This window comes from Lepus europaeus, chromosome 18 (genome assembly GCF_033115175.1).
Source record: "Lepus europaeus isolate LE1 chromosome 18, mLepTim1.pri, whole genome shotgun sequence".
NCBI classification, from domain to species: Eukaryota; Metazoa; Chordata; class Mammalia; order Lagomorpha; family Leporidae; genus Lepus; species Lepus europaeus.
Genome location: NC_084844.1, coordinates 10,882,799 through 10,893,619, shown reverse-complemented (window position 1 = coordinate 10,893,619; position 10,821 = coordinate 10,882,799).

Genomic DNA, 10,821 nt, shown 5'->3' with positions numbered 1-10,821 from the left:
TACACACACACACACACAGAGAGGTATTATCCACTCACTGGTTCACTTTCCAACAACCAAGGATGGGTCTCCACCACGTTTCCCATGCGGGTGAAAGGATCCAAGCACTTCTCTTTTCTCAATCACTTTCCCAGTGCACCAGCAGGGAGCTGGATTGGAAGTGGAGCACATATGAGATGCCAGTGTTGCAGGCAGTGGCTTTACCTGTTACGCCACAATGCTATGCCACAAGTCCCCATCTTAGTCTCTTTTTACAGTTTTGATTTACAATCTGTTTTACTTGATATGAGTTTAGATACTCCAGCTCATTCTTGGTTTCCCTTTTCATGGTATATAATTTTTCAACTCTTTACTTTTAGTCTATGTATAACTTTACTTGTAAGAAGAGTTTCTTGTTTTTTATTTTTTGGTAATACATTCAGCCAAATCACATCTTTTTATTGGGGGGTAATTTAATCAATTTATATTCAAGGTTAATATTGATAGGTAAGAGTTAACTCTTGTTATTTTGTTGAGTTCTTATTGATTGTTTTATATATTCTCAGTTTCTTTCTGCTTCTCTGATTAGTTATCTTTGTGTTTTGCCAGCTGTCTGTCATGATAAAGTTGGATTCTCTTCTCCTGTTTTATGTGTCTGCTCTGCTAGTGAATTTTGTTCTGTTCTGTGTTTTCCTGATTGTTGTTAGGATACCTTTACTTCTAATGTAATCCCTTCAGGATTCCTTTAGGGTTGATCTGGTGGTGGTGAGTTCTCTTGGCTTTTGTTTGTCCAGGAAACACTTTATTTCTGCTTCACTTTTAAGTAATGCTTTGCTAGGTGTAGTATTTTTGGTTGGTATATTTTTTTCTTTTCAAGAACTTGAATATATCATTGCATTTTCTTTGGCCTATATAGTTTGCTGAGAAGTCTACGTTTAGTCTGAAGGCTTTTTATTTTTATATAACTTAGTTTTTCTCTCACTATCCTTTAGGATTCTCTCCTTGAACTTACCTTTTGACAATTTAACTGTCATAAGCCTTGGAGAAAATCTTTGTTTTGTTTGAGTCCAGTTGGGGTACTTTCAACTTCCTGTATCTGGATGTCTATATTCTCTTCCAATACTTAGGAAGTTTTTCATTACTATTTCATTAAATTGGTTCTCAAAGACTTTTTCTTCTTTTTCTCCTTCACTTGTCCCTCTAATATGAATACTTGTTGGCTTAATGCCTCACATGTTTTCTTCATCCTTTTTAATTATTTTCCCCTTATTTTTGTTTGATTGGGTTATTTCAAAAGTTTGCTCTCAAAATTATAAATTCTTTCTTCTACTTGGTCTATTCTGTTGTTGAAGTTGTCAATTGTATTTTTTTAATGATTGAAATTTTCAATTCCAAAATTTCTGTTTGATTCCTTTTAATGATGTCTATCTCTGTTTTGAATTTCTCATTCATATCATGCATTGTTTTCCTCATTTCTTTGAATTGTCTGAGTTCTCTTGCATCTCATTAAATTTCTTCAGAAAAAATTATTTTTGAATTCTTTTTTAGGCATTTCATAGATTTCCTTCAAATGAAGACCTACTTCTGGAGAGTGATTGTGCTCTTTTGGAGGTCTGTTGCTTCCTTGCTTCTTCATGTTTCCTGTGTTCCTACACTGATTTCTGCACATGTGCGATAACATTTCCTCCTTGTTTATGGAGTATCTTTGCCTGGAAAAGCCGTTGATATTTAGAGAAGTGTGAGGTGTCAGTTAAGTGGTTGCTTTAGTTTTGATGTTTGGTAAGCCTGGAATTATAACTCAGAGTGAGTTCTTCAGGTTTTATCAATGTTCACAGAGTCTGTGAGTACCACAGTTGTGTAGTCTGTAGCAGTTCATGCAGGTACTAATATGACTTTGAAGTGGAAGTGGGCTTCCAAAGGCGCATGTATTTTCAGGCCCTAAAGAGGTGGGTCAATCACTAGAGTTTGTAATAGCAATAACTTCATGGTGTGGGACACAGAGGGCACTGTCTCCTTGTCTCATCAGGTGAGCCTGAGTGATGCTGGGGATTGTGGTGTCAATATCTATGGCCCTATAACTGTGACATGTCAATAGGAGTTTTCCCAGGTCCTGCTGCATGGGTCTAGGTAACGCTGGAGCACCACAAGTCCTAGTCTCAGCACTGGGGTACATGAATGGGATCTTACCCTGTTCCCACATGGTGAATACAGGTTTTTCTAGGGATTGTGCCATGGTGGGTGTGGCCTGGAGAAGTGGAATGCAGGTAGGGTCTTCCTTCAGTCCTGTGGGTGGGTTCCAGTGATTCCAAGGTTTATAATACCAATATTGTCACAGTGCTGCAGGGCAGAAAGAATACCTTCTCCAGGTCCCACAAGAAAAGTATAGGTTATGTCAGATATTGTGCAATCACAGCCACTGGCCTGCAGCAGTGGAATGAGGATAGAATCTTCCTCAAATCCCACAAGGCAAGAGCAGATGTTCCTTGGAATTACAGAGCCAACAACCACAGTTCTAAAAGTGTATGACACAGTGGAAATTTACTCAGTCTCAGGTTTCATGCACAGGTAATGCTGGGATTGTGCCCTTGTAGGCACTTGTCTGGAGTCATGGAATGCAGATAGGGTCCTCCCCAAATCCCATGGGGGAGAACTCAAGTAATTCTGTGGAATTAGCCCCAACAGGCCCTGTCTCAGAACTTCAGGACTCATAGGGTAACTTTTCCACATCCCACAGGTTGATTACAGATTATACTGGGGATGGTGCACTACCCAGTACAAACCTGCATCAGTGTTATGCATATAGGGTCTTCCCTGGCTCTTACGATCAAGCACAGGTGTCCCCAGGCTTATAGAATAGTCACAGTCAAGATGCAGTGCAATCCTTACCCAGGTCCCTCGCTCAGGTGAACTTAGGTGACTCTGGATTACAGCTCCAACAATTCCAATCCCAGAGCTAAGAACTCAAAGATACTTTACTCAAGTGTACCACTGTGACTGCATACATTAATGGGGATTATGAACCAGCAAGTCCAGGGTTGGAGCAGAGGAATGTGGATAGGGCCTTTCTAAGCCTCACAAGAGAGTCCCCCGCCCCCCCCCCCCCCCCCCGGGACTCCTAGAACCAACAGGCACAGTTCCAGAGTGGCACGATGCAGTGTGGTTCTTACCCAGGTCTCACAGGTCAAGTCTGAGTTATCTGGGGATTGTGAATTGGCAGACACTAGCCAGAAGCAGAAGAATGCGGGTAGAGACTTCCAGATCCCATTGAGGAGTGTGTGCTACTTTAGGAAACATAACATTAACAACCACAGTCTTAGAGTGGCAGGACATAACAGTTCCTGCAGGGCATGCAAGGGTGGTGCTGGGACTTGTGCCCTAGCCATACAGCACTCTGTGCTGAGATACAGAAAGGGACTTTAGGTTTGGCCCTCTGGACTTGTATATTGACTGCTGCTGGAGTTGAGTCCCAAGAAGCAGAGGCGGACTTACCTATTTCACACAGAGCCAGCAAACATGACTCTGGACTTGTGCTCAGCAATTTTGCAGCTGTGGGAAGCCGAGGAGCCTACTCTCTGCTCTGTGAATTGCCCTACATCTGACTCTGGGGGCTTCTGGAGCTATTGGATTGCTTGCTGTCCCCTAAGATTGGAATTTAGCAGTGACTGTACTGCAGTAGCTTGGATCTGGGGCTTTGAGGATCTGGGGCTTCTTTCTGGGAGCAAAGCAATCACTTGGACACCAGTCAATTTTTTAGACTGGATTTAAGGCCAGTGAGGACTGTAGAATTCTCCTGTAGTTAGGAATGCTGGTTTGTGGTGCTGGTAGGAGTTGTAGAGCTTTCTTTTTTTCTTTTCCCAGGAAGCTGTAGTCTCTCAGGCTGGGGAACTGAGGCAGGAGTTGTGGTGTGCTTTGCTTCCTCTTCTCTCTGCTGGCTTTCAGTCTGCAGTACAGAGTTCCCGTCACCTCTTCACTGGAATTTTCCTTCATTCGGTCTCCTGGAAATTCAGTCTTTTGTCATTCTGGCTCCTGTCTGTGATGGAGGCAAGAACAGGGCCTCTCAGTTCAGCCATTTGGGATCTCCCTTCTCTTTTGCCCCCATGCTCATTATACACTTTTCTTTCCATCTTTTTTTTTTTTAATCTCTGAGGATTTGGAGTGGGAAGGATGAAAGATAGATGGGTCTCACTTGAAATAGAAATCTTTCACTTAAGGGTAAGGCAACAAACAACAAAGAAACCAAGCGTCAGCCCTTTTCTCCTCTTCTCACCACTCCCACAAGACCCACCACTTTCTAGTATATTCTATAAAGAATGGGCATGTTGTATGAGCAATCACATGAGTCACCAGTTGCAGTTGCTTCCCTGTAGAATGTTCTCTGTGTTTCAGACTCAATGGGGGCAACCCCACACTTTGCTCTTGTACATGCTTTTGACTTATTCCCTGTTGCATGTGGCTTCCTCATCACCAACTTTCATGGAGAGATATACAGCTGGGGGTCAGGAAACACATTTCTCATTTTCTCTTTATTCATATTTTACTGAGCCAAGTAGATTTGGGGTATCCAAGGAATTTAGGGAGAGGTTCCATTATTCTTGGTTTAAGTAAAACCTTGAGAGTAAAATCATCAAGGGATGGGGCTGTGCAAACCAGATTTGCGCATGCTAAAGTCTCTAAAACAAGCCAAAGGATAAAATACACTTTATTTTGATGGCTTTTCTAAAAGATAGTTATGTAAGTTACCAAGTGGCTTACTTTTCTTCCAACATTTATTAAAAATCTTTTAATAATCAAGACCTGAGCCTTTTCTCCTTGATTTGTAGAAAGCAGTCAGTCATCCCGGGTTCTTAATGACGTGATTGTCAGTTTCCAAGTTAGAATAATTAAAAGCAAACATTATTGCAAAGATTTTCTTCCCTTTGTCCCTAATATTTATTCCAAAGCTTGTGAAATTTCAGATTCCTTTCTTGACCTTGGATAACTTCACTTGGCAAATTATCCAAATTTAGAATATTCTCTGTTGGAGAATGTGTTCAAAGATTGGCTCAAAAAATATTCAGAATCTGCAAGCTTGGACTTGAGAAAAGAAGAGACAAGATCCAGAAAATCACTTAAATAGAAGTTGGAATCCAGTAAAGTTTTGGGGATTCTGGAAAGTCTCAACTCTGTCACTGTTGTCATGAAGGAGGTGGCTCAGGACTAGAAGAAGGTGGCTCAGGGACAAGGTTGTCATCAATTTTGTCAATGTATAGGGAGTTATTTGAAATCTTTGAGGTGTTTTAAAGACAACCAACAAAAATAGTTTAAAACTACAACAAAGTAGGTACAACCTACTATTTACTAAGGTGCTTTGGTCGTCACCTAAGGAATTGACAAGTGGAATGGTCCACCATGAAAACCCTATAAAGATACTAAACTAGAAAAGTTTATGAAACAAACAGCCTATGTCTAGTGACTGTTTTGGTTCAAGACATTTTATTTGGGTCTGAAAAAAGTCTCAAATAGAGTCTGAATATTTATAATATTTAAATGTATAATAGATAACTACTGGTAACTATCAGGAAGAATATGGATATCCTGGAGTATGAGCAACACGTACACACATACACACCAAAAACTAGAACCCAAAATCTTGCACTAAATCTAATTTTCTCTGTCATTGAGAGATCTTTCTTCTCGTCTAAACACACCCACAGCGCACACCTTCCAGATGTTCTCCCTGATGGATGTTTGTCTTCTAAGGGGTTATGCTTCTTTCATGCTATGTCATTCTTTTCCTTTCCTTGGAGTATTACTTGCTCAAAACAGGCTATTTTCCTAGCCTTCATGTGATCTTTCTTAAATTTAGCACAACTTCTTGAACACTACGTTGAGTGTTCTACCTAGTGCCTTGGAAGAAGGCAGTATTTGGCTGCCCACCATGGAAATCAAATGGACCAATTTTCTTTTTTACCTACCCCTGTTAACCTGATGGGATTGCTCAGTCCCAAATAGTGGGATGCTTCTTCTTGAGTCTTTGAACTTACGAGAGGACGGTCAATGAGAGAGGATAGTAGAGGCAACCGTGTGGTAGCAGTGTCCAGAGTCCAGGCTCAGTGACAGCACTGAGAATTCTGGGTCACCTAGCTTGTGAGACATTGCAGTTAAGATCTCAATCTCCTCTTCTTTTGGAGCATGAATGATCAGAACTGTAGATCCTAAGATACTCAGCAAACATCCAATTTTCCGTGAAGATTAAGTCTTTCATTCAGAAGGTATGAAGACAGAATGGCACAAAGAAAGAACGCTGAGGGCTCCTCACAGTCACTAGCGTGGTTGGTGCAAGTGCATAAGCAGCAAAGATGGCCACCTCCCCAGTGCCCATTGACAGCAGTCCATCCAACCAATACCATGCATAAGATATACTTGGCCAGGGCTAGTGTTGTGGCATAGTGGGTAAGGCTTCTGTATGTGACACCATCATCCCATACAGGCACTGGTCAGAGTCCTGGCTGCTCCACTTCCCATCCAGCTCAGGTTTGATATGCTTGTCAGTCTCATTTTCCAAATCCTGGTTGTCTGTGGTATCAAGGCTGGCTTAATAGATAAATTGCATAAAAAGCCACCTGAGTGCTAAGACTTTACTTGTCCTAGAACACCTCTCCCACTCACCTGTCAAATACTTTCAGATAACAAAAAATGAACTAGTTTGTATTATTTCTTTGGGTTGCAATATGAACTCTTCTGTTAAAATAAACCAGTTTATTTATTTGTAGGCATATCAACTGGCCCTTGGGACGTGATGTAAAAAACAGATATGTTTTGAAGTGTCAGTGAGAGGTGAGGAGACAGGAGCAAGAGGGACTTCTTGGAGTCACTAGGCTATAGCAACATCCAGGTCGCAGTTTATGCTATTACTGCCTTGGTTATTTTTGATTGTTACTGTAACTCTCTGAACCGAGTACAATAGCTCCATTTTATAGATGAACAGAGAAGTTCCACTTGGGGAGTAAATAATAGATTCAAAATTGAATTTAACCCAAGCACTTAATCACTGAACCACATAGTGCCATTCATTGACAGTGGGAAGTGGATTCTGGTTGTCTTTTAGTTCCCAGCACGGGATGAACAGACAGAACTCTGAGATTCTGCACTTGGGAAGGAAGTCAGGGGAGGGGTGCTTTTCTCAGAATTTTCTGGGCTGGGCAGGTCGGGGATTGTGAAAGAGAACAAAGGATGTGCAAAGAACTGGCAGTGAAAGCTTAGAGCATTGTCTGCATGACTCAGAAAATTTTATGTGTTACACATTGCAGTCATGTGTGTGATATTCCTTGAGGACTGTTCTAGGAAATGTTTCTACTTTCCACCACTTGTTACCTCCTTCATCCTGATATGATGTTTTCTTTCTTTCATTTTGGTAGCACACTGATGAAAGCAGCCCGCCATCCATTACTTGTGCCTTGTTTACAAGCATTCTTTTTATTTTCCTGCATGTTTACATCTCTTCCTAATTTGGTGATAAACTTTCAAGGACCAGAACTCGCCATTTGGTTCACACTATGTTTAGTGCGTGCCAAAGAGGCTGTGGGCTTACCATTCCAGAGAATCCACCAGACTCTACAACTTAGAGGTCATTTCTATACATTTATATATTTATTTATTTATTTGAAAGTCAGAGAGTTACACAGAGAGAGGAGAGGCAGAGAGAGAGAGAGGTCTTCCATCCACTGGTTCACTCCCCAATTGCCCGCAACTGCCGGAGCTGCGCCGATCCGAAGCCAGGAGCCAGGATCTTCTTCCGGGTCTCCCACGCGGGTGCAGGGCCCAAGCACTTGGGCCATCTTCTGATTTCCCAGGCCATAGCAGAGAGCTGGATTGAAGTGGAGCAGCCGGGTTTTGAACCGGCGCCCATGTGGGATGCCGATGCTTCAGGCCAGGGCGTTAACCCACTGCGCCACAGCACTGGCCCCCTGTACATCTATTTAACTTGTTTGTTAAGTGAGAATCTCAATTTTACTTCAGAGTGTCTCTTTGGACATTAGAGATAGGAATGAATGTAGAAAATATCTTTGGCACATACTCTGTTACACACCCAATTAATGCTTTCACTTAGAATTCTATGCCTCCTTTTACTATTAAACCTCAGAAATTCTTTTCAAACTGAGATTCTTTGAGACTTAGTTTTACTGAATTCTATGTTTAAAAATCTTTATTTACTTCTGAGCCTTTGGAGGAAATACTGAGAGCAAAAATGAGGCAGCAGAATAGAATAAGCTATTAGTCTTGTTTCTAGAATCTAAATCATTAGCTTTCTGAATTGTAAAAGCTTTACCAAGGGATATTAAGAATCTGTATCTGAAAAATGAATTGGATGAAAATCTCATAAAGAATAAGATACTAATAGAGGGGTACTATTTTTGTTGCTAGTTTTCCACATTTATTTTTAGTCTTACCAACAAACATTTTTAAGAGGCTTATTTTTGCTTTAAAAATCCACATATGTCATCTCAATCAATTTCAACCATCACCTTCTGATTAAGGAAATAATTTTTTTTGAAAAATGAGGACAATTTTAGAGAAACCAAGGAAGTTCGTAATACACTAAGAAAAACTTGCTATTAAGTGACTGTTGCACCTGAATCCAGTTTGGTTTCAATACCACCATGTTTCCAGGGAAATGTAATCCTTCGTGACTTAATGACTTGGAATTTTAAAGAAGAACTGGATGTTTGACCTTTGGCTGTAATCAGATGGAAAGACCAACGTCATCATTTATGACATAGTTTTGCGATTATTGACCCTAAATAATCTCAAGATACAACAGAAACTGTGATGTCGTTTTCAAAAAGAACAGCTCTAATGCAAAAGAAGTCAAATTTTAGAACAATTTTGCTTAGCAAACATACACCAGTGTTAAAGCCCAGTTTATTTCTGATTTTAAAAAATATTTATTTATTTATTTGAAAGGAAGATTGACATACACACACATTCACACACACACAAAAGGGTGAGAGAGAGAAAGAGAGAGATCTTCCACCCACCATTTCACTCTCTAAATGGCCACAGCAGCCAGGGCTGGGACAGGCCCGATCTGAGAGCCCAGAACTCCATTCAGATCTCCTACATGGAGAGCCGGGGCCCAGATACTCGGGCTATCCTTTGTTGTTTTCCCAGGCATGTTGGCAGGGAGCTAGAAAGGAAACAAAGCAGCCAGGATGCAAACCAGTACTCTGATAAGGGCTGCTGCGCTACAATGCCAGCTTCTAAAGATTTGTTTAACACACAAAGAAACATTATGGTGTTTTTAAACTTCACTATCCATTTTATCTCCATATTATCAAAGATGGAGACACTATAAAGCAAAACCAGAGAGTGTTAATTGCTCTACAAATAGGCATGAATTATTTAAAGAAAGTTTTTTCTTTTTTAATTGATATAGAGGCAGAAAGACAAAAAGACACAGAAAAATCTTCCATCTGCTGGTTCATGCCACAAATGTCCACAAAAGTCAGGGCTGGGCCAAGCCAAAGCCAGAGACCTAGAGTGAAATCTGGGCCTCCCACATGGATGACAGGGACCCAGTTACTTGACCCACACCTTCTGCTTCCTAGAGCGCACATCAGTTGGAAGCTGGGGCTAGAAGTGGAGCTGGGACTTGAACCCAGGCACTGTGGTATGGAATACAGACATCCCAAGTGGCATCCTAACCAAATGCCTATCCTTAGGTACGAATTCTTATCAAAACACGTGAAACTCTAATGCATCATAGTAACATATTCAAAAGATTGAAGGGAAAAATGTGATAAAAATTATGTATCTAGAAAACCTACCCTTCAAATGTGAAGATGAAAAAAGCGTATATCCAGATAAGCAGAAATGGAGGTGATTTGTTGTCAAATGTCCTGTTGTCGAACAAAACGAATGCGCTTCCCTCTGAAGGGAAGTGAGGCAGATGGCATTTCATATTTTCAAAAAGAATGAAGTGCATCAGAAATGGAAAGAAAGTTAATAAATTCAAATGATTATATATTTATCATTTCTTTGTGATGACATTAAAATCCTCTTTTATGGCTATCACATAAAGATATACCTTTATTATCTGTCAAACAATCATACATAATTTTTCTGTTTTTTAATTTTGTTAGAATAATGTGCCTTTATATGCAACAATTATATGTATGTTGTATTCATTGTGTTGGTGGTTTTATATATGCTTGAAATATATAAAAAAGCATAGTGCAAGAATGGGAATAAATAGAAATATATTATTGGGGATGTTCCTTATTATGTGAGAAGATGTCAATACCAACCCTAAATAGATTATCCTAAGTTTAAGATTAGAGCAATCATTAAAAATGTGTGTAAGAGGTAAGGATAGAAAGCAAATAAAAGTACTGAAACAGACGGTTCAAATAAAAAAGGCAAGAGAAACACAAAGAAATAATAGTAATCAAATGTCAACCAAATAAATGAGATAAATTAAAAACAAAATGGCATACCTGACTGTAATCCTATCAAGTTCTACTTTAGATATAAATGGACTAAACATTATGATCAGAAGACAAAGATTTTTACTACTACTAATAGGGACCGGCACTGTGGCATAGCTGGTAGGGCCGCTGCTTGCAGTGCTGGCATCCCATGTGGGCAACGGTTTGAGCCCCGGCTGCTCCCCTTCAGATCTGGTTCTCTGCTATGGTCTGAAAAAGCAGTGGAAGATGGTCCAAATCCTTGGGCCCCTGCACCCGTGTGGGAGACACAGAGAAAGCTCCTGGCTCTTGGCTTCGGGTTGGTGCAGCTCAGGCCATTGCGTCCAACTGGGGAGTGGACCAACAGATGGAAGACCTCTCTTTCTCTCTCTCTTTC